Source organism: Lissotriton helveticus, chromosome 7, assembly GCF_964261635.1.
Source record: "Lissotriton helveticus chromosome 7, aLisHel1.1, whole genome shotgun sequence".
Classification (NCBI taxonomy): domain Eukaryota; kingdom Metazoa; phylum Chordata; class Amphibia; order Caudata; family Salamandridae; genus Lissotriton; species Lissotriton helveticus.
Genome location: NC_136068.1, coordinates 1,449,692,491 through 1,449,718,030, shown reverse-complemented (window position 1 = coordinate 1,449,718,030; position 25,540 = coordinate 1,449,692,491).

Genomic DNA, 25,540 nt, shown 5'->3' with positions numbered 1-25,540 from the left:
AAAAAAACTAGCAACATTTGGGGACACAACCCAGGATGGAAGTATTGTAGACAGCATATATTTATTTTTGTAGTGGAACTGGCCTGCATTTCATCCACAGAAGTGTAGCTGCCTCTGTTATGTGATAGGCTTCTCATTTCATGTTTAAAACCACTCACTTTTAATAAATACTTTCTAAATATTTTGGATGTATTAAAGGGAAACACTTCCACATTTTAAAGAAATACTCTTCATGAATATTGAATGCAACATTGCAACATATTCAACATGTTAGTAAATGATATTTTAAATATTTTTAAGGGTCATCTTGTGCAAATACGAGTGCAGTCCTTTATATATGGTGCTTTTAGAATTTGAGGAGTTAGGTGAATTAATGGCTTTGTTGGGATTTTTTCCAGTGGGTGCTTGTCTTAGAATCACATTCACTTTTTTGCCAAGTCACCAAGAGCCCACCACAGAGACCTAATGGAGGTGCAAATTCAAATTGGTGGTCAAGGCGTGACAATAGAAAGGGGGGTGCAGTCATGAGGAACAGAGTCATGTATACCAGAGTTTGGCTTTCAACTTATACATTTACTTTTTTAAAACACTACAGCAAAGAAATGGCATTGAGGACAAATGTGACAGTAAATCTTTTCTGGTTTAAATGATTGCAAAGGCTACATTTAAAAATATCTTATGGGGTTAATACACTCTCTGCAGTGATATTTGTGTGTCAAGGACATTTTAGTGGATAACAGTGATGGTCAGATAACTATGGGGGTTAATGCAGTTGCTGGAGAGCTCTGTGTTTTGTCTAGCTTCACTTTTGACTCATAATGCTGCATAGAGGGTTAAGGCATCTCCTGTAAAGCACATCTTGTAACATGCAAATCACCAATTTTTTTGTCTTAGATAGGCAAGTGGGTTACTACTTTTGACACATATCCGTTATACCATGCGGAACATACATTGCAATCCTATAGTAGCACAGTGAGCTATGAACCAACATCAGCAAACCTTTTGCAAACTGCAAGACATGGGTTTAGAACCTTATTGTTATCTTTCTCAATTTGTTGTATAGTGCTGCTGAAAAGGATTCCTTTGCGTAGTAATACATTTATATGAATACAGACAGCCCCAGCTCCGCTACCTTTTAAATCCATACTTTTACTTTTTGTTTCTCCCAGTTATGCACTCAAACGTATGCCTATCTTCTTCGAGTACATGCATGCAGCTTATTTAGGAAAGGTAAAAAAAGTCAAAAACTTGCCTTAAATGTTTCTTTTAAGTACCTGACTTGTAAAGTGATACTTGTGTGCCTTCGTTTACCCTCCATTGTGTTGGAATCCAGGTATTAGACTCCAGGTGACTCCTAGCCAGGATCATTCTTGGACAAAAGTGGGGCTGTTGGCTCTTTATAGAAGACCTTTGTTTTGGGACAATAACTTAAATTGTAAATAAGAAAGCCCCTTCACTGCCTGCAGATTCCTGCTCAGAACCGAAAAAGACAACCTGTGGGCGCTGCTCAATATGTTCCGGTGTTGCCGAATTACACTGGTTAGAATATTTAACTTGGTCCAGCCCAGCTCCAGTTCGAGCTCCATAAAACTGCCCCATTCTTCTGACTGCTTGCATCAACCCTGCTGTTCAGTTAATACATATAATGGTAGCACCTTCTATGTCCTGTCCTTTTCTAAATCTGGGGTGTAGGTGCTACAGCAATAAACAATTCATGTCCAAGGGGGTGTATCTGCGTTCCAAACGAGTCTCAACACTTTATTAAATAGAACTATATGTGTGTGTAATGCACCTGTTTTGCACTCATTGTAAACAAAGGTTTGGAGTGGTGACTGCCAAAAATTTATATTGCTGAGCAAAGCACTCAAATGTATGATCAGTTGCTTGGTACACATAACCTTGGTTGCAGCGCACAGAGATCTTGAACTGCCGCACACAGAAGAAAATATTTAGAGGGAACATTGGTTAGAAGTAGCTCAGTTGATTTGGCTGGCTGTGGGCTTCTTGAGGAGGGCATTGATTTCTGCAAGTTTCTATTCAGCCGGAAAAGTGGCAGACATGATGGAGATGTTGATCATGTGGGTCACAGTGGTGCTAATTCACGTTCCTAGTTGTAGATGTAGCGGGGCATGGATCATTTGGGGCCCTTGAGTAGATGGTCCTCATGATTGTCACAGTGTTGTGTCTGGTGGGGTTATCGATTCAGTCAGGCAGCCATCTTGGTAGGTGGTGGATAGGTTTGGAAGGAGTTCTCTGGGGTTGGATTGGTGTGCAAAGTTGCTGTAGATGTTTGCGATTTTGCTGTGGCAGACACTGGATAGGTTGTCGCAGAGATGTTGGGAGGCAGTTGCATTGTTGAGAGTGGCTAAGGGCCAGGTGAAATCCTTAACAATAGAATAGAGAAAATCTCCTTGTAGCTGTTGGAGCTTCCTACAATGCGGTCCACTAGTGCTTTTTCTTGGTGTCTCTTATTTGCTGGCGATACAGTCTGAGTGCAGCCTTGCAAATAGTTCTGTCTGTGGTGACATTGCTGGCTCTCCATTTCCACTCTAGCTGTTGTGTTGTTTGGTGTCTCTGAGGTCTTGTGGGTACCAGCTGGCCTGCTTACTTTATTTACTATGCTTGTTGGATTTGATGGGTGTGAGGGAGTCCAGGCAGTTCCTGATACAGTTGTTGAAGTTGTTGACGTCCTTGTCGAGGTTGTCTGGGGGACTAGACTGATCCTGGCTGAGCGCGCTGAGCCAATCTGCTTCTGTGATTTTGCTGCCGTTTCAGCTTGGAATGCGGAACCTGGTAGGAGTATTGATTTGAGGTGTGTTGATATGGAAGTGGATGATGGAGTTGTTGGTCCATGTGAGTCGTGTGATTTGAGTTGTATTTTGTGCTGTCATTTGTGATGAAGATGAGGTCCAGTGTTTGTTCTGCGGTGTGTGTTGGTTGTAGGGCAAGCTGGGTGAGTCCGATGTCGCTTAAGCTTTCGAAAAGCGCTGTAGAATAGGGGTTGTTTCAGTCTTCTAGGTGAAAGTTGAGGTCACCAAGGAGAATGTAGGCTCTAGGGTCAATTGTGAGTGGAGCGACATTGTTGGTAATAAAGTTGGTAAAGGTGGTTCATGTGGATGTAAGGTGATTGTTCCGTTCAGTGTGAAGTTTTCAGAGATTTGCAGCTTGAAGTGCAGGTGTTCCCCCGAATGGGGTGGGGTTCTCTGTGGATGTTGTGCATTTGATCGATTCCTTATAGATGATAGCGAATCCTCCTCATGGCTTGTGAAGGCGGGCCTGTTGAGTGATCTTGTAGCCCGCTGGGAATGTTGTGGGAATGTTGGGAGCATATGAGGTGTTGAACCAGGTCTTTGTGATGAATAGGGCGTCGGGTGTGTCGCTACCCAGCAGGTCCCATATTTTGGTTTTCGTTTTGTTTGCTGAGTGATTATGTGTTGAGAACTTTGCATGCAAGTGGATGTTGACATTCAGGTTTGCTGTGGCGTGTGCTGTAGGGTGGGGGTGTAGGCGTTGTTGGTGCTTGTGTGGCGTGTGTGTTGAGAGGGGGAGTTGAGGGCATTGTTAGTATTTGCATGGTTGATGTTGGTAGGTTGCTGCTGGAGAACCGGCAGTGGGTACACTGAAAGCTCCTACTGTGGTGTGCGATGCAGCACAAAAGCAATTGGGGGAACGGCATCTGGGGTCTAGCGACTTAAGGAGTGCTGGGGAGTACAGCTGAGTGGTGATCAGACCAAGGTTCCTGGTGTTGGGCACAGTCCAGGCATGGATTTACGCAGATGGGCTCACCATTGACGTGCCTTTGGAGCGCCAGTCGCACTCCCGCTGCGATTTTGTGTTGCAGCTTCCATTAAGTAGATCCTGGGAGGGAGGAGGAATGGAGGGTGCCATGATGTCATTTCCTCTGCTGATGGGTGATGGGAAATTAAGTCTTCTTGTTTGGCTTCTTCTTTTAAAGATGGTTTTGGGGGGAAAAGCAGTAATGCCATTCCCTGTCCAGATGGATGGGAAATTCAGTGATGTCACTTTCTCTGTAGGTGGATGATGGGAGATCTAGTAATGTCACTTCTGGTGCTGATCGGTGATGGTGATAGGATTAAACTCCTATGTTATCTCGTCGTAGGTCTCACTGCTAAAGCGCCGGGATACTCTTTTTGAGTCACCGCGCGCTATATAAAAATAAATATAACATAACATAACATAACATAACATGTCTAGACGTGTTGCAGAAGAATCCAACCTATTGGATTTGTGCTGTGCCCCTTAAAAACACATGAGCTTTTTAGAAATGTAAACGTTACCCCTTGTTAATGCATCCTTCACGGAGGCATTAGTTGTTGATGAAAACCCCCATCTGACTATCTTTGTAGATTGAGCTTTGCATCAAAAGCTTTGGGTGTGTGAGTTGATCTGCCCAAGAAACGCTACAACAACGTCCCTAAATGCAAAACAATGCAAAACAGTACAAAGTGCTTTTTGCACACCGAAAAGGGCACCTTTCCACCTAAAAACGACATTCCAATATGTTTCTTTGTGCCTTTATGTGAGGGCAGTAACCTGTAGTAAATCTGGACCCTTACATCTTGATTTTTCCTTCCAGCTTTATTCCAAATCACGTAGATGAGTCTGAATTGATGATGATGTTATCATGTTTAAATATGAAAGACAATATTGATTGCTATTGGCAGATGGACATGCTTTTGCAGTGTCACTGCTAACAAAACATACCTATTATTTTCTTTATATAAGCAGGAGAAGCGAAAACATGGAAAATGATTCAACCACAATAAAAGAATTTGTAATACTGGGATTCTCTGGTTCTGAAGAGCTACAGGGCTTACTCTTCGCGATTTTTCTATCCATTTACATGGCCACCTTTGGAGGGAACTTCATCATCATTTTCATCACAATGGTGGACTCTCATCTGCAAAGCCCGATGTACTTCTTTATCCGAAATTTGTCTTTATTGGAGATATTCTACACCACGGTGACCCAACCACTGATCCTTTCCAACCTTTTGGGTAGAAAACATGTTCTTTTCTCAGGTTGTCTGATACAACTGTACATTTTCATATCCTTAGCATCTACAGAATGTTTCCTCCTTGCCCTAATGGCGTATGACCGCTACTCTGCAATATGTCGCCCTCTGCTATACCAAATGGTGATGAACAGCGATTCCTGTATTAGCTTAGTGCTAAGTGTCTGGCTGGATGGATTTCTTGCTCCAACTGTGCAGGTTTTTTTAATCTCTAGGTTATCTTTCTGTGGCAAGAATGAGATCAACTACTTTGTGTGTGATGTGGCCCCACTGTTGAAGCTAGCCTGTTCGGACACCTCAGCAAATGAGTTAGTGGCGTTCAGCCTGGGGGGCTTTGTGACTTTGGGCTCTCCGGTGTGCGTCTCCATCTCATATGTCTGTATTGTTGCACAAATCATGAGGATCCCTTCCACCCTGGGAAAGCGTAGGGCTTTCTCCACCTGTGCCTCCCACCTCTCTGTGAGTGGGGTGTATTTTGGAACAGTGATCGCCATGTATGTGAGACCAACCTCCCAGTATTCTTTAGAGAGCGATCAGACTGCGGCTCTGCTGTATATGATTGTTACTCCATTATTCAATCCACTCATTTACTCATTGCGCAACAAGGAGGTGAGGGACGCATTGAGCAAAACAATTCTTAAAATCAGGGGGATGTATTGGCAACTTTGTTGAGTTTTCCTGCAATTGATGTAAGCACATTATAATTGCTTTGTTTGTTATATTGGTTGTACACTGAGCAGACGTTAATACAAAGAACATTAAAAAAAGAATTGGCAACTTCATCAACAACTGTTAAGCATATTATATTACATTTGAATGGATATCAGTGGCTATTTAACAAGTGTCTCATGTTCAACGCCTATAGCTCAAAATTTTCGATAATGAGTGTGTGATCTTTGGTCATGGACTGTCCCTTCGTGTTTAATTTGGATAATTTGAATGTCACAACTTCCAGCAATATACTGGAAGATAAAGGCCTATTAACAAGCAATACAGACGTATGTCATCTAATTGATTAATAAAGCAAATGTTTACCATTAAATTGGCCTCCCAGCCAGGCGGCATTCAGGGCAGGTAAGAGAAAAGCTGAGATGGTTGTTGATGAATTAGTTAACAATAGATATGAATTTCCGAAGACTGCTGACCTATACAGAGATGGCATAACCTGCTTCATTGAGGGGAACAAGCCAGGGATTGGGTCCAGACGATTGTATCTGTTTGGATATGGATGGGATCACTTGACTTCACTGAATGATACCCTCCCTAGATCTGGCTATAGACAGTTTAAGCTGTCTGTCAAGACCTCATATCAGCACAAAACACAGAACATACACAACACAACATATAGGAAGGAGCACCTGATTAGCCCTCTCCAGACATTGACATGTTTTGGCATGAGCCATTCAGACATTGCCTGAATGGGCAATTGCGGATGTGTACATTATTCTAGTACAGTTGTTTTTGTAGCTGGTTATGAGTTAAAAATGTATTTTGTATTGGCATTGCTTTTTCTGTGCTGAACCTCCTCCAGCCATCCTCTCTCCTTCCTGCATCCTTGATGTGCTTCTGTCCCAACTCTCCCTCCTGCAGCCCTCACATACTACCACAAGGCTGCTCCTTTCAGTGCGAAGATTCTGATAGAAAGCACTTCAGAGCCAGAAGAGTTTGTTGATGCTGGTTTGTACAAGATTGTGACCAATTTACAAGCAACAAGGCTTCAAATTGCGTTTGTGTGTTTGATCTTTCAGTTATAATTTGTGCCCCTCTTCCTGGAAGCCAGCAAGATGAGTGAGCAAGAATAGGACACTTTGCACATACCAGAGCATTCAGAGTGGATCTGACAGGATCAGCACTTACTGTTGCAAGTGGGTTCCGCCCATTTAGACCACCAGAATGTTTCGCCTTTGATCACCCTATTTGTGGACCTTTACTGTGGGTGAGTCTCAGTACATGAACTTCATTCATAGTAATATCATTCTAATTCAGTTTACTGCCAGTGCCTGCCTTTTAAGATTAGGGTAATGCAGTGCAGCTTAGGCAAGGGGCACCCCCTGGTTACATATTAAACTATGTACACATGCATGGAGGCAAGTGTTTGGGCTGCGTGTATGAGACTATTATTATAGGCAGCCTGGTAACTATACACAAGTAGCCTGGTTCAGAAGGGACTCTGCAAGGATAGGTGCTGACCTGAGGTAGGCCTTATAATATTAGTGGGCATTCATATATCAGTATGGTTTACTGGAAAATCTGTTATGCTTGTGCTGCATTATACATATGGGCGAAATCTGCCTTTAAGTACAGTGTTGCTCCGCTGAGACCCAAATAGACAGCAATATGTCAAACTGGAGTAAAACATACATACTGAGTTTGATTTCGCAGGTTCCAAGAACATACATGTATATGTTTTGGGGTGTCAAGAATTATCATATTTTTCTGACTCAGTTCATAATCAGATTCCAGGCCTTTGTCCCACTTTCTAGGTCAAATTAATTACTATGCTCCTCAGCAGAGAGAACAAAGGCCTCCCCACACAAAAGGAGCAATTATCAGTGATTGGCCCAGTTCCTGGGAGTGGGAAGGGGTGGGTGGAAAGTCTGCATCTGATAATTAGCTGTCATACTGCTCGTAGTCTAGGTCAGCTGAGGCCCACTGACGAAAGGAGGAAGCCCAGACATCTGGAGCCAACAAAGGAGGATACCCCTTTGACGTTTTGGTCGGAAGAGATCTGGCAGTGATGCCAGCAAGGGGTGAAGCTGAGACTCTCAGAGGAGCTCTACACAGAGAAAATGTGACTGCACCATTTTAATTATAAATCCATATACAAAGTAGAGATTGGTAACTAGATCCTGAACCTGGAAGACAATTACAGAGGAGTAACAGACAGCAGGAAAAGGAAGCCACCTGATGCCCTGCAAGGATGAACTAGGGAGTTTGTCTCCAGCTGACCACAGGAATAGATAGGTCTCTCCAGGGCAAGTGACTCTGGGCCCTTACGTCCCCTGAGGACCAGTTTGGGGGAAGATCTGGGCACCACTGCCACCCTAAGTGCTCTGCATGACAACCAGGATGCTATGGGGCTTCGGAGGCCAGCCAGGAGGATGCTCTGCCTGCTGGTAACAGAGGGCTGCACAAGATGCCCTCATTTGTAGGAGAGGAGCAACAGGAGAGGAGAATACTGGGGCAGGAGCCAGTAAAACTAGCTCCCTGCCAAGTGTTTTCTCTTAGAAGCCAGGCGATCTGCTGATAATATTCCTGGTGGCTAGAGCTTGCCACTGGGAGACAAACAAACCACATATCATGAATATCAGCCGATGGGCCCCGAGTTATGCACCTTTGAAGACCAGCTCATTTTAACATGTCTGAAAAGAGAAATGGAGCACATGGCAGTCTGCCGGGATTCCTACAAATACCCCCAAGGTGAGTCAAGGCATGGGGCGGCACATCTTTAATGAATTCATTTGCTGAAGCATGCAGGCATGTGCCTTCCCTGCTCCTCTGAACGCATGTTGCCCTCAGGGCCTCATCTCCGTGGGGACTCAGGAAACAATGTCTGAATGGGGCCTGGATGCCATCGCTGGACCCAGATGCAGAGAACACAAGAGGACCGGAGTACAAAGGAGCCAAAAGCAGTCAGAGTGGCACTGTGCTCATCTTTCTACTCATTAGGGATGCCAGAACCCTATGAGGTACTAAGGGCTCCTACTTTGCCCCCTTGTGGGCATGAAGGTCTGAGGCTCCACATGTACAGAACAAGAAAGAGAACAGTGTTCCTTCCACCTGCTGGAACAGGCAGAAGGGAGACCGCAGAGCAGGCTGGACAATGAGTGGTCTCCCTGTGCTGCCCCCACATAAAATATAGCATCTATGTGCCCTGAGTGGGACCAGGGCACCCACAACCAAACTACAAAGGAAACAAGTGGCCCTGGTCATGGCGCAAGCCAAAAACAGAGAGAGCAGCCAGAATTGCTGATTAATATTTCCTGCTTCCACCTGCGAGCCCCGCCATAAAGCTCCTTGTGGGCTATTCAGCATCACTGCTTGTTTGTGGTGCACCAAGGAGAGGCAGGGTTACTGCCAACAAAATGTTCCTGTGTTGTTGAAGGCTGCAAAGGGTACAGCAGACCCTCAGAGTGTTTATAAATAAACTGACTTTTTGTCTCCCAGGTCATAGGATTCATGACCTCGGCAGGCAATTTAGGGCTTTATGCAAACTCGATCAGAGCTGGAGCTTTAGCTCTAAAGATTGGGAGTTTGGTCACCACGAGTGCTTGGTCCTATGCCTGCATTATGCAGCCTGATGAATGCAAAGGAAATACTCTGCCACATGTCTATGGCAGGTTTGAATTGGCATAGTTTATTGACAGTGTTTATTGAAAAATATTGCAATGCTTATTTTAACACCAAATGCATTTCAATATAATCATTCACTCAATTAAATCCTGAAATGGGATTACTGTTTTATCAATATTGCGACCCCTTGACAAATCCAAAAGGCCTGACTAATATGTGTGTTGACCACTTCATAAAGCCAGTAGGCCTGCCTTACCTAAAATGACACCCCCTTCTATTGTGATGTTTTATCTGTTATAGGTGGAGGCATGATTATGGGGTTCAAGACCAACTAGGAGTCAAGCGAGTTACATGGGTGTCATTGTAGTGCCAGAGGCACTCTTGTGGTTTGACACCCAGTGATGACCTTTGACTACCATTATTTTAACTGACTTTAGTGTGTTATTTCATCCTAGCCTGAATGTGCGATGGTCTTGCATATGCCTTGCTTCTCTTTCTTGTAATCTTGCTGTCTTTCAGTGGGAGCTGTCTAGAACAGCCTTGCCAAGAGCAGACCGTGTGGGATGTGCATCTGAAAGCATGAAAGGGAGAGAGAGTTGTGGAATGCACTGTTTGGTTTTGAACTGCAGTGTTGTGGGCAGTGATGCACATATGTGCTCGGTGTTGTATGAGAATTATGAAGCTCTTACTATTAGCTTTGACATGACCTTATGTCATCTTCTTTTCTGACCTTGCCTTGGTTCAGCCTTTCTGCGTGCACAGCAGCGCTTGCAAGTTGTTTGTGTTCTTATGAGAATTATGACGTTCTTACTATCGGCTTTGACATGGCCTCATGTCATCCTTTTATCCTGGCTTTGCCTTGCTTCAGCTTTTCTGCATGCACAGCAGCGCTTGCAAGTTGTTTGGGTTATTCACGTTCAAGGTCTTTCTGTTTTTGTGAGGGATTGTTTATGTACTCTAAAAGGCTTTTGTGAGCTTCGTCAAGATAGAGGCTGGAACATGCGAGATTTGAAGAAGGGGACGTGAGAGCTCCTTCCTGCTTTAGGAATGCTTGCTTTGAACCTGGCCAGTTCTGGTAAGATTCCTCTGGCCCAGGGGCAGGTCTTTTTCGATCCTTCTAGTGTGTTTAAAGCTGAGGGTTGCAGACTCGGAAACCGAGAGTTTGGAATCTGAGTGGGGGCAGACGCGTCTACCTCAGAGTGAACCCTGGTTGCTGAGGCTCTCAATCACGGCTGTTTACTTCCCCAGTCTGAAATGCGGTGTTTTTGCACCAGGTCATGTATTGAGTTTTGATTATTGCCATTGTGATGTGAGCCAGTGGCTGTGATAATTTGATGTGTTGTCTTTCTGATGTGTGAGTGAGTGTGCTATCTTTGTTATGCAGGAGTGAGTCAAGGTGCACCTCCAAAGTACTCCTTTGATGTAGATATAGCTTTCTGATCTCTTTCAGGACGCCCAGTATATTTGCTTGAGTCTAATCTCATATTATTTGCTGCTTGTTTATTAATCAGTATCATTCATGCATTTAGGTTATATATATATAATGTATATATATATATATATATATATTCGCGCTCCTGTTTCCTGCCGATTTAGGGGGCACTCTCAGACGGGTGCGTGATGCGGTCGCAGGACCCGCAAAATATGTCGCTCAGGGTTTCCACCTTGTTCGCACTAGAAACCACGCACTCCAGGGGTAATTCTCAAAGATGTCTTTATTTCATTTGTAACAGACGCGTTTCGGCGCTCCGCCTTCCTCAATTTTACAAACATTGTGAGGAGACGCCATGTTTTATTACTCATCGCTACGTGCGTTCACAGTGGAAACAAACAAGGGACTCTGATCAAATCGCCATATTGGGTGATCTACACATTTTGCATCATGTTATGTTTTCCGTAATGGATTACACCGTAACATATTTTCCATACGTGTAATGCACTACAATTTGCTATTGTCATTTCACAAGCAAATAAATTCTTGCATGCACATTTTGGTTCATGTCAAACCATTATGGTATACAATTACAAAAGGATACCTTCACGCCGTATATCGGCTTCATATTAACCCGTCACTAGGTTACCTGTTTCCCCCAAGAATTTAACTCCGCCACAATGGAATGATTCGGCATAGTTTTTGCATAAAAACATTTCAAACTGCCTGCCTGATGTATAATCAGCAATTCCAAATAACGGCAGAACCATCTTGGTGGTCCCTCCTCAGGTCGGGTTATGTCATATAGCCGTGTATCGGCAAGACCAAATTACTTGAACATAACTTATGACGCGGAGGTGAGCAGACGACGTGTTTTTCTTGATCTTTTGGAAAAGCATACTAGGAAAGACAAAGGGGTAATGAACTCTAAATGCTTTGAAAATAAACGCAATTTATAACAATGGATGGCGCTATGTTCAACGAAGCGTCCCGGCATGAAGCCGTCAAAGGAATGTTCAAGAAACATAAGGAAGGGGCACCAACCTCCAAACCGAGCCCGCCGAGTAAAATGACTGACCTACTAATAGCCTTGGAAAGATTGTACGAGAGAGAGGTCAGAAAGTGGTGGGAGGCAACGAGTCTGCAGCATTATTACGATGAACAGATGGTACCGCGGGTATTGAGAGTTTATACGGTTCCGTCATACGAGAACCCTGATCCACAACTGTTGACGGACTGGGAAGAACTCACCTCTCACTATTGCAAAGGTACCCTGGGACTCCTAATAAAGTATGCCTGGAGTGATTGGGAAAAGGCCCTAGTGGAGATAAAAACTATGGAGGAAGAACTAGCGAAACTGGAGGAAAACAAGGAAACTATAGAAAACATTAGGATACAGATGAAAATAAGACTTGGCAAATACGAACAGAAAATAAAAACGCGGAAACAGGATAAATTTGACCACGATGAGAGAGACTATTCCCAAGGAAGGATTTTAACGTTTGCACGAAAGTTCGATGCCCCTAGAAAAGAGCTGAACAAGAAAAGTGGGCAAGTGCAGCAGAAACTTCAGAATCTAGTGCAACGGAAAATGAATCCGCAGATGAGACTGCGGTAAGGGATAGAGGCCAAGCAAGTACAACTACAATGACACCTTTTCAGGGCGAATTTCAAGTTATCAAGCAGGCATGGCTACGGGGTGGAAAGAACAAACCCCCAGAACGAGACGAAGAAAAATCAGAAGAGGAGGTGGAGGCTACAAGAGGAAGAGGACGCGGAAGACCCAAGAGATCGAATTGGGTGAACCGGAAGAAATAAAGGAACATCAGGAACATCAGGATATAACAGAAGACATCACTGTTATAAATTTGACACCCAGAGTTCTCACCAACATCGAGAACAAAGTTTTAAGTCTAGGACTTAGTTTCTGTCCAACTAGCCACTTGGAATACAGGCAGACGCGTATAGACCTGTTTAATTTTGTCCGAAAACTAAAATTGCATAAATACTCCAAAAACAGATCAAATTTGAAAAGCACAATTGGGACACCAATTAGAGCCACTGTCACTGACGCACTAAGAGGACATGATTGACCAGCGGTGGAGATTCTACAAGGATTAGCTCTTGAAGAACACACAAGCCAGCTTCCCTTACCTACGGATGATGCAGCAATCAGAGCTGCAACCTTGGGGATCGAACAACAAAGCGAGGAAAGCGGCTATAAACCTAGATCTCATTTTAATCCACAATTAACACCAGATGCGATTGATGTGTTCTCGGAAGCAATGACAAATGATCTGTTAAAATATAGAATAAGGAATGGGAAAAATGGCAGAAAGAGTAACAATAACATCAATCCAGATGAGAGGAGAGCAATTCTTGATCTAATGCAAGATGGAAGTGTGGTAATTAAGCCTTCTGATAAAGGCGGGAATGTCGTCTTACAGACTAGAGAGAACTATTGCAAAGAAGCAATGAAACAACTACCCTCGCTTATACAGCACAACTCATCACGAAAATGAATCGTCATTCTAAGCCTACCCCCCCACCTCAATCTACAGGTGATTTAATCAAGATGACAAATCAAAAGACAATGTTGCACAGCCTACTGAAGGAATACTTTTCCATTCACCATAATGACTACAGCTACCAGCATTCCTGGCAGCACTGCATGAAGAGCCACGCCCACTTAGGGCGGCCCCGATTTAAATAAACGGCATTTAAATCGCAATGGTGATTGTTTTGTGCTCTTTGCCTGTCCATGAAGAAGGGGCGTGTTTGCCCCAAAACGCGTCGGACCTCTTTTTAAATTGTGTGGAGGAAGGCTGTGAGGACGATTGGGGCAGAGGAAGACTGGATGGTCAGATGTGTCGTGGGTAGCCCTCCCGAAGCGCCTGGTGTTTTGCATTCTATATATATATATATATATCTTTGTGTATTTGAATCTAATGCATTTGACATCTGGGAAAGTCTAGACCATTGTGTAAAATAAAACCCCAAGCCTTATTCTAAGAGAGAGAGTCCTTGTATTTTGTAAAATAAAACCCTTTTCTAAAGGTGTTGTTTGCTTTGTGTTAAAGTGTTGGCTGCGCAGGGTGTTGGGCTACCGTGTGGAAAATTATTATCTGATAGGTGCAATGAAATCAGTCACCAAAGGTATTTCAAATTATTTGGTATATATATTTGTAATTTAATATGTAGTATTTAGTAGTGTGTGTTATAAATGTGTTATCCTTTTTCGAAGGAGGAGCACTGACTGGACATTAATTAACTGAGGGTTGTTATTGCATGTCAGTAAATGGAGATTACTAGCTCACATCACCTCCTCTGAGTTGGCCTTGGACTGCTCTGCTTCGTACCTTGAGAGAGTGAGGTACTACAATGAGGTACTTGGTTCCCTGAAGGAGACAACTGTGGACTATTAAATGTGAAGAATTAGTACTCATCACTACTAATAACCCAGTTTCGTACAGTAATAAAAGAATGTGAAGATGCAATACGCAAAGCACTGTTACCTTATGTTGACACCACTTATTGCTGTTAAACACACTGAAAGCCACTGCTCTAATTTTGAAATTACTACGGCTGCATTTGTAAATATAGTTGTAAATTGTATTCATATAGCACTTAATACCCCTGATGTTGGAATCCAAGTTTATCACATCCAATGTATCACACCCTTAAACGCTCGGTTAGTAAGTCATGCTTACCATTTTGTAATGGGAACTCAGTGTTCATAGGTATTACTGTCCTTTTAGTGAAGTGACGGTTCTGGCAGTCTCCATTTCAACATTTCACCAAATGCCACTATTATGATCGCCAAACACTTTTCAGATCGGGTGCCTTCTTTGGCGTGCAAGTGGCTGCACGCAAGTAACATTTCCAACAACAACGCTCCAATAGGAACATTCAGGAGCACACAGGTTAATCCAAAGTCCATTTATTGTGCCAGGCAGATATGTTTCTGTAAGAATTGCCTTTCCCAATGCTTGTTTCCACCGAGAGTCTGATAATTGCGGCTGATCGAGAGGGTCAGAATATAATACATAATTTTAAGACAAAACTGCTCATTAACTAATAACTATTAGAACTTGAAATGCATTCTGCACCTTGCAGTTATCGTGAGAGACATTTGGTACTGAAGGTGTTTTTTCAATTTACAGAGACTGCGATTGGATGGTTAAAAGACCGGGCAACCAATGGGAGTGAATTTTGTTATATATATATACAAAAGAACTGATTATATCAGACCATCGGTGGAGACAAGAATTGAGAAAGGCGAATTCTCGCCAAAACTCATCTGTATAAACTTTGGAGTGGTTGATTTTTTTAATATATGTAGACATGCTGACAACCATTTCAGCTACCTAAGCATAATGATCACAGAGAACGAGGAGAGAAGTTAGGAATTAAATTTAAGTCTGTTGCTATCCGGAGCAAAGCAGGATACAGCAAGATGGGTGACCCTCTGGTTATTCGATAAGGGGCCTGGGGCGTAGTTTAAGATGATCAGTGGTACACAAAATTAACCATACCTGCTTACTACACCGTTTTTTCCATTCTGTTTAGTCAATGCTTTCCTAGTTGCCGTGGGCCAGTAGTATTCCGCTGGTTACCTTAGAAAAATGTGTAAAACCCATTTACAAAGGTGGGCTTGGAGTGTCTGATGTCAAGAAATATTATTGGGCCTCTCAACTATTGTATGGTAAAGAATAGATCTTCTGTGATCGATCGGCCCCTGCGGTTTGGTTTGGCTGGGAATAGAGCAGCTGAATCAACATTATCTGCACCTCGTGCTGTATGTTGCGCCCATCCTTCTACCCATTCCACCTATTAAGAGAACCCCAATATTATGCTGGAATATGGCACATAGGAGTATTAAAAAGCACAGCAGACAAAGGGATTGATTTAGAGTTCGGTGGGCGTGTTACTCTGTCACAAAGGTACGGGATATCCCGTCCACAATATTACAATTGAGATTGGCTATGATGGACTTGTAATACAACGGATGGCAAAAAAGTCATCATGTGTGTTACAGAGTAACCTGTCCACTGAACTCTAAAACCCTAGCTAAGGAAACCCTGCTATTGTAAGGAACTTCCATGCCGCAAGTAGTTGCTCTGAAAGCCTTTTATTAGTGAGTCTTTATTTGTGTCTGTACATTGGGAGATGTTTAGGGAACAACCCATACCAAAGCACTTGAAACTTTTGGCTAAAGAACAATGCTACACAGTTTTTTTATTACTTACAATTCCAACCTACTCTACACCCATTTCAGGGGAATCTGTTGGCCATGTCTGAATTCAACCCACTAGAAATCAAAGTAATGATGGAGAGGAAAGTTAGAAAGGGTGATATCCAGGGTGCACAGGTCTCTATTACTTAATGTGCCAGACCCCATTCAGTTGTGATGTGAGTGTAGGGAAAAAAGATGTGGGCAAGCTAAAGGATGATGAGTAGATGGAGGTGAGGATGGCCCCATTTGCCAGGGCCATTTCTTTACATTTTAAATACCTACACTGAGTGTCCTCTTACCCCACTCTATTATGGTGCATAGGCAGAACATACTTTCCAAGTTGGCAACGCTGTGCTCCTGAAAACAGGACCTTCATACAGGTTTTATGAGATATCCAATATGTAATGACTATTGCCAATAGATTCAGAGGGATTAATGGTGGTAATGGACCATCAGGTGAGTTGAGTTTAGACCCACAATTAATAATCCTCTGGGTGATAGATGGCTGGGATGGAACAGCTGATTCTAAAATTTTGGTGGAGGCTCAAGAAGTGAAACCCCCCCTCTTCTTTAGAGAAATGGAGAAAGGGCCTTGATTGTTGTGTTTCAGCAGAAAAAACGGTCTGTAAGGCATGTGGATGTGCTTAAAAACATCAAAGAACCTGGGGCTTCTCGATAAGCATGCAAGGTTTTAATGGACATTTTTGATGATTATACCCCATTTGTTTAGAAATTCACAAGTAAAAATGAAAATTATTATGGGAATAAGGAGACGGGGAGTCTAATACAATGTTGAAATTTGAACCTTATTTGAATACAATGAAACATTCCTCTCATGATTGATGTATCTGCAAAGTAATAAAAATAAGTTATAAAAAATACTGTAAGCCTGTTTACTAGGCCTGGGCAGTGAACTCCGATCCGTTCTCAGTGTTTGCGGATGTTTCTGCACTACGCGAAGCATGCAGAGTTCTGAATACTTGGAGCTGAGTTTTTTCCTCGCTCGCCAATGTTAAGTTGGTGAGCATGAGCGAGGAAAATCCAGTGCTAGATCATGTCCCAGTGAGATATCTCAAAACAGTCTGTCTCGAATGGTCGCGACCCCTCCCATTGAGAAACCATCTGTTTGTGTTGAGGAAACTGCCGCATGAGAAGAACTTCTACTAGAAGACAGAAAGGAGCAGCGCCCTCTTGCGCTGTGCATGGTGCTATTCGCTCTGATTGTCAGATAGACCACTGGAGTCTGGCACCCTTCTAGAGCTCTAGAATCAGGAGCCATTGGTCCTCTCCTTGGAAAGCGTGGTATGCTGACCACCCACAACAAAACCTAGAGATCAACACTAAATGGGACAGGGACTGAAGAGTGCAGTTCATTAATGAGTGGCCCTATATACTGAATTACATGTAAATGCTAAGTTCCCTCAATCGACTTAATATAGGTCATATGTTTAAAATTTAAAGATGACTCTATCATATCGGACAGTTATCTGAATTATTGCAACCCTGACACTGCTCACTTATAGAGGATTTGGACATGCTAACTCTTCTGGGAGCAGGTGGTTGTTCAATTACGAATAGAAGTAGGGCATAAGATTGAATTACACATAATGCACTGGGTCTCCACACACGTCCAAAGAAAAAGCACATGTATTATCGTTTGATAGTCTTGGTTCTTCTTCATCGCAATCCACTAGCTTCTGGGTAGTGGGACAGTGGTCTAACATTTTTAACTCTGGCGTATCCCATTGAACCACGACTGGTCAGGACCCTAACCATTTCTGCAATTTGTACCAAAACACTAATGAGCAAAATTACAGACACAAACCAGTCTTGCTTAGGACTCACCCAACTTTTCCATCTCACGGTGGCTCAATGTGAGTTTCACCAAGGCCAGCGGGAAAAAGGGAGGAAAGGCAGCAATGTATCCCTTGTCAGTTTTCACACTGTATTCTGTAATTTCTAGGCTGGTGTAGACCACCTGAGGAGGGTCGAAATGGGGGAGAGGAGGCAGCAATGAGGGCTCCTGCAATGATGTGCCAATAAGTTCAGACCAGGCTGCTTCCTGGGCTCCACAGCACAAACGGGAACTCTGCTGGTTCGACTTGAAATATATTTTTTATTTATGTGCATTATTTTTAACAATGTTAAGTATGTCCTAAAACAGACATGACCATGTTTTAAAATGAAACAATTTCAATTCATAAAAATGCTCCTCCTGCTTCAAAAGTGAAATGCTTCCTTGAATATTCTGCCAGTAACGATTTGAGGCCATGACAGCATTTGGTCAGTGGTGTGAAGCCAGCTGTGGGACACCTTGGTATACGAGAAATCCATGCTAACATGTCTACCCTATGTGTTTGTTGATTCTAATCACAGCAAAGTGAGCACTACTCAGAAAAAAATGGCAGAAAAAATAACTCTCTACTAAGTATTAAAGTACCCCAAAATAGGACTGTAAGGTTTTTTTTTTTGCTAACACATACTTGTTTTTTTCCAGCATGCCTGGGTGTGAATTGCTTTTGAATGGGTTAGTGGAATTAGATTGTGTCAAAAAAAGATGTGACTTTATGCAAATGTGAAAAATGCGGATCTCCTACATTAATCCTATGTATACCGTTACTGGAATTTTACATGCGGTGGAGACCAGTGGTTCCTAAACTTTTGTAAATCACTACTGGAGGCCCTGGATGCGTACCTAAGCAATTTGTAAGATTTGAACCTCAAAACATTGCACAAAAATACATAAAGAAATATACATAAAAATACACACGTTAGGGAATATTTTATTTCATTTAAAATAAAATATGCAAAAGATTACATTTTAATGGGAATGTTCAATTATTATTTTTATTTCTAAAAGATGAAGGGATATGTTAGACTTTAGCATATAATTGTCTTGTTTTGCTGAAATTGCATGCTCTCTTGTCATCTGCTCACACCAATGCTGGTTCAATTGTGGACATCACACGTCCATACTGGATTCTGTTTGCTGTGTTAGTGCTGTTCCAACAAATAAAGATTGAGATACCAACTTGATTTTTAGATTTGAATTTCAAATTCCTATAGATTTACAGAGCATCTTTTCAGTTTTGCTTTTTTATGTATGTTGACATAATACAATAATGGGAGGACTGGGAGCACGTCTAGGTCCAGCATACAATCTCCCTAAATGTAGGTGTATACAAGTGGAGTATACAGTTCATAAAAAGAATCAGAAAAGGTGGTAGGTTGGGAGGGGTCTGAGCAAGCAGATCAGAGGAATATGATTGCTCTGAAGCAAGAACCCTCTCACACACAGAGGGGTGTCATGCTTCATTATCGGGCAGCTTGTTAGTGGACTGGTGCTGCAATGTCTAACAGGCCCCTCGAGGGGGCTCTTTGCTAGAGGTCTTTTAAAATAAGACGCTGTGATGAAGCGTAAGTGGAGGTTCTGTGTGTGTAGACTGGTGTTAGTGTGGTACAAAAATGACTAAGAGAGACCCTGAAAGTTTTAATACTTGTTATAAATAAAAACAAAAGGTGGCTGTGTCAGAGACAATGATCCAAAACAGCTCAAAGGAAAAGAAGAACATTGGTCAACATGTTTCATGTCATGTAAAGTAGCTGTGGATCGGGACACTTTGTCAGGACCACGTAACCTAATTTACCAATGATTGGGTTTATAGTAGTGATCAATGTTCCCTCTAATTTCTTTCCTCTGTGTGCGGCAGTGTAAGGTCAATGTGCGCGGCAACCAAGGCAATGTGTGCTTGAGCCAGACTGCATGTGTGGGTGCAGTGCCAAATATCACTGCAAATATCACTCCAAACCTTTGCTTTAAAAATTGTAAAGACAGTCCATTTCCACAAATACAGCACCACGTGAAGGGTCTTAAGGCAGGTTTGCAACTTAGATGCACACGCCATGGTATGAATTGGTTAAACAGGCAAGAATACTTCAGGTTTAGAAAAGCACAGGACTAAAAATGTCCAACTGGCCCCCTATGCTAGAGGAGCACGCGGTGCTGTACGTATGGTGGGGTAGGTACTAGGAAGCATCTGTCGACCGACAAAACCACCTTGAATCAACAGTGATACCCACTCCGCCACCCATGGAGGAATTCTCCAACCTAACAGAGGTCTAACTGGGGTGCAGATCAACTATCTGGTCACAGCAGCGCTTTAAATTTCCACAGCACTGCGTGCTCCTTTAGCATAGGGGGCGAGTACATACCCCCTACACTCATTCACTACACTTTTTCACTGGTCCTGATGAAGCGCACTGGATCATTTTGACCACCCAGGCTTGAAACATGTCGACCTGACCACTTTCTTTGTTACCTAGGGTACATCACTACCCATGTTGTAACACATAACCTCTGGTTTTTTAATATTCCAAGGGAACCTATATACTATTATTAAAATTGCTTTTCCTTGGTATCCCTTAGACATTTTCAACTCACTTCCCACCTACACTCTCAGTAAAAAGAGGACCCTCTCCACATACCCGCACTCATCTAACGGCTGTTCTCTTAAAAGATCTCCGCTAAAGTGGCCCTTCGGGGGGCCCGTAGGGCATTGCAGCGCCGGCCCAACGAGGAGCAACCGCCCAATGATGAAGCATGACATCCTTCGGGGTGTGTGAGGGCAACATGAGACAATAAATGTCCTTCCCTTCCCCCTATCCCACACATAGAGGGTCCAAGATCTAGTCTAGTCTTTCTTCCCCGATAGGATTTCTTGTCCTACCCACTCTCTTTTGACTGTGAGCGTGACTACACAGAACGGACATGGATGGAACAGTGACCCCCCTTTTTGGTTATAGCATTGCCCGCACTCCATAACCAAATCTGGCAGCAGCACTTCTATTTCTCAATATTACCTGGTAGAGTGTTAGCCCAGCTTTGCTGATCCATTTAAGGGCAATGTATAATAATCGAAATGGCATTTGACAGTGGATGTTTCTATCAGGATGTTATTCCTTATGTTGATGATGCCTTCTAGCCCTGACAGAAGCTCACAGATGGTGTTCTGAAAAACCTGCGCCATTGATGAGATTTCAAAATTGAGGCGGCGATACTAAGGAACTTCCATTTATCCTGGTGGGGTGTTAGCCCAACTTTGCTGATCCATTCAAGAGCAGAGTATGATAATTGTTGATGGCGTTTGTTAATGTGGGTACTTGTATCAGAATGTCAATACGGATGTTGATAATGACTTCTAGGCCTGACAGGACCTCACAAATGGTGTTCTGAAAAACTTACGCCGCCGACGTAGGTCAACATGGATTAAAAAGGAGGTTACATACCGGCAATCCTTGTGGAGTTCTAGTTGGTGGTGGCCAGAGTTAAGATCCAGTTTAGGAAACCAACATGCCCCATTGAAGTCAGCAATAAGGTCATACATGGCTGTCACGATGTGTCGTTCTTTTTTGATAGCTTTAATAGGTAGTTGCATTTCAATGCAAATCCGGATGCTGGCTGTTTGGGTTTGCGTGCAGCTACCATAGGTGCTGTGTAGTTCCTACAAATCTATATAGGATCTGCACATTTAGACAACATAAACTGAGGGACTGGTGTCCAGACTGATTCTAGACACCCCCAACGGATATGTTAGTCTGTTAGTCCAGCTAGCTCACAGTGCCACTATGAGCCCCTCTTACCAAGGAGCGAATAGCTTCTGGCAACTATTGAACATGACAAACCTGAACCCTCAGGGATCATGGAAACAGTACAGTACTTTATGCTCAGTCACTTGTGCTCGCTTTGTCTGTTTGAGAGATACACAGAATAAATTATGGGGATGTTTTCAATAAGTATTTATTGAACCAGCATCATTCTAGTATAAATTATGCGTGCTGTGACAACCATAAGATAAACAGATATATATATATGTATATATGGTTATTAGCACCAACAGAGTAAAGAAAAGGTAGAATTCTACCATAGTGCTAAAACAATGGATATATGCAGGCATATAGATACATGACAGTAATAACATGTACTCCTATGATGCAACCCTAACAAGATGTACCTAAGTGTACCTAGCATGTATGTAAGTCTATAGCCCAGAATCCCCTTAGGATAGAGCCAACCCCATTACCTAATGTGGGAGAGTGAAGGACGCCGTCCTGGTCTCGAGATGGACACCCCGCGAGAGATGTCAGGCAAATGTGTGCTGGAGTGTCTGCATGCAGGAACCTCAGCGTCTCGCGTCAGCATGGAAGTCTTTTTCTCCTCTGGTTTGCCCCAGCAAAGATGTAGTGCTTATATACCCAAAAGGTACCGTCAGGGGTTCTACCTAAAAGTGTACTATTGGCATGTCGGGCAAGGATGACGATAGAGGTGACCCGTATACAGTTAATATGCAGAGGATGGTAATCCTGCTATGATACTGAGAGTCCTCATGCATAATACATGAGACTAGTTATCAGGAAAACCACACAACAGTCATGTAGTTCATAACTAGGTAAAAGGTCAGCACCAGCCCCGGTATGTATAATAATGGTAGAACAAATGCAAGGGGTACATTGGGGTTCATAACATAGGCAAGACTTACGAGTGGGGCCGGAGAATATTGTCTATGACCTGCCTCCTCTAATTTTACAACTCAGCCTCAATTGCCTGGGCAATGTGAAACCGGACTCGCCTGTGACGCAAGGTGACAGGTATTATGGCTGTATTAGTGTGGAGTTGGGACCCCTCAGAGGCAACCAAGATCTTGACTTTTCTGGGAAGCATCCTACGGGGGAGGTTTGAGGAGCCCACATTGTATCTTGGTAATCCTGTTTACTGATGAGCCAGTATCAATGAGGGGTACTATGGGTGTATCCCAATCGTAATGCAGCATGTTGGTCTAGTTCGGGCAGGTTTGGCTCTATTATCTAGTGTGCAGGAGGCAGGGGCGTAGCTAGAGCTTGTGGCGCCCAGGGCTACCCCTCAGATTGCCGACCCTTGGGGGGGGGTGCTGGGGGAAAAGGACGGTGAGCACTTGAAAGATATCCGAGTCTCCGAGGAGAGACACGTAGTATTGCTGCTAACAGTTACCTCGATCATGAAAGTTACATTTAGTTATTTATAAAGTTTTATATAGCTTATCATTGCTCAACGGGATATAATTTCTGCTATTTATCTAACTTATCATTGCTTGGGTTTACATGAGAAAAAGTGCTACTCTAAGTGTCACCACATATTTAGTTGTTTAATGTCATTCACAAGTCCACTGAAACACATATGCAGTCTGAAAACTTGGCAGCATTCTGAGTCGGCTATCGTGACTAAGTAACTATCATAATTTATTAGCATGCAGCTGAGATTATCCGCACTGGGGCTCTCACATCCCATTTGGTACAGTCGGGTCCTACCTACCGCACCATTCCATTTCTGGTGCTCTGCAGCAGTTTTAAGATCTTCTTAGAGCTTCTCGTTGCTCAAATGGATGTAATTGATATTTATATGTTTCCCTCGTCATCATTGCTAGATTTTACTTGTGAAAAAGTGTCACTCATAGTCGTTGAATGTCACTCATAATTACACTGAAACTATAATAATGTCACACATTAGCAATCTGAAACCTTGGCAGCTATGTCTATGGAAATTTACACATAATTTTGGTTTATTTGTACTTCCATTTGTGGGCCTTTCTGTTTGTGTTTCTGACTTTAAAATGTTTTCTGTGCCTTAAAATGTTAAAATTGTTTGCTTTATTAACCACCCCACTGTCCAGAACCCTGCCACAGGATTCTGTTGACGTACTCACACACCCTTATTCTTTAAAACAAATGTGGGTTTGTAAAATAACTTTGCTAATTTTGGGTTATCTGATTCGCTGACAGGAAGTACTTTTATTTAGGTGTCTTTCTGTGTGTTCTGCCCCAGTCTAAGTATATTTCTCTGTTTAGTCATTTACAGACATTACTACAATAACAATAGAACTGTGTGCCTCAGTGCCACCAATGTATGTTTGCAGTTCCTCTTCTGTTGCCCTAGCTGCTCTACTCCGGTTTTAGTTTTGTTACTTGCCCCCTCCTCTCCTAACTTCTGCTTACTGTTTCATAATCCCTAACCTCATTTAGCATCTCGTTTTTAGCACCAGCTGAGTTTCTTTCTTGTGTGTCAATGCCTTCTTCCCTACTCACTTGTCTGCATTATTATTAGGCCATTCTCGTTATTATGTGGAACAATTAACAAAACCCCACCTCACGCTGCTCTTCTCCTCCTCACTCTCCTTACTTGTGCCTCACGTTGCGGTACTCTGCCTCAATCTCCTTCCTTGTGCCTTACGCTACTCTCCTCCTCACTCTCCTTCCTTGTGCCTCCAGCTACTCTTCTCACTCTCCTTCCTCATGCCTCATGCTGCTGTTCTCCTCTCTCTCCTTCCTTGTGCCTCTCGCTGCTCTTTTCCTCCCTCTCCTTCCTCATGCCTCACACTGCTGTTTTCCTCACTCCTCTGTTGTGCCTCCTGCTGCTCTTCCCCTCGCTCTTTTTTTTCCTGTACCTCCTGCTGCTCTTCTCCTCCCTCTCCTTCCTTGTACCTCCTGCTGCTCTTCTCCTCGCTCTCTTTCCTTGTACCTCCTGCTGCTCTTCTCCTCGCTCCCCTTCCTTGTGCCTCCTGCTGCTCTCCTCCTCGCTCCCCTTCCTTGTGCCTCCTGCTGCCCTTCTCCTCGCTCCCCTTCCTTGTGCCTCCTGCTGCTCTCCTCCTCGCTCTCCTTCCTTGTGCCTCCTGCTGCTCTCCTCCTCGCTCTCCTTCCTTGTGCCTCCTGCTGCTCTTCTCCTCGCTCCCCTTCCTTGTGCCTCCTGCTGCTCTCCTCCTCGCTCTCCTTCCTTGTGCCTCCTGCTGCTCTCCTCCTCGCTCTCCTTCCTTGTGCCTCCTGCAGCTCTTCTCCTAGCTCTCCTTCCTTGTATCTCCTGTTGCTCTTCTCCTAGTTCTCCTTTCTTGTGCCTCAAGCTGCTCTTTTCCTCGCTCTCCTTCCTTGTACCTCCTGCGGGTCTTGTCCTCGCTCTCCTTCATTGTACCTCCTGCTACTCTTCTCCTTCCTTGTACCTCCAGCTACTCTTCTCCTCGCTCTCCTTCCTTGTACCTCCTGCTGCTCTTCTCCTTGCTCTCCTTCCTTGTACCTCCTGCTGCTCTTCTCCTCGCTCCCCTTCCTTGTGCCTCCTGCTGCTCTTCTCCTCGCTCTCCTTCCTTGTACCTCCTGCTGCTCTTCTCCTCGCTCTCCTTCCTTGTACCTCCTGCTGCTCTTCTCCTTGCTCTCCTTCCTTGTACCTCCTGCTGCTCTTCTCCTCGCTCTCCTTCCTTGTGCCTCATGTGGTTCTTTGCCTCACTCTTCTTCTTTGTACCTCCGGCTCCTCCAGTGGCGTAACGAAACTTGAGGGGGCCCCCCTGCAAAGCACATGGAGGGCCCCCCCGCGGTGCGGCCCACCATGCCCCCCCCCCGCGGCGCGGCCCTCCATGTACCACTTTGCCCTACCACCCAGAAATCTAGCATATTTTGCTTTAAAACCTCCAACATTTAAATTCTTCTAGTGGGAGACACCATTTAAACATGGAAATATCAGTAGTTTACG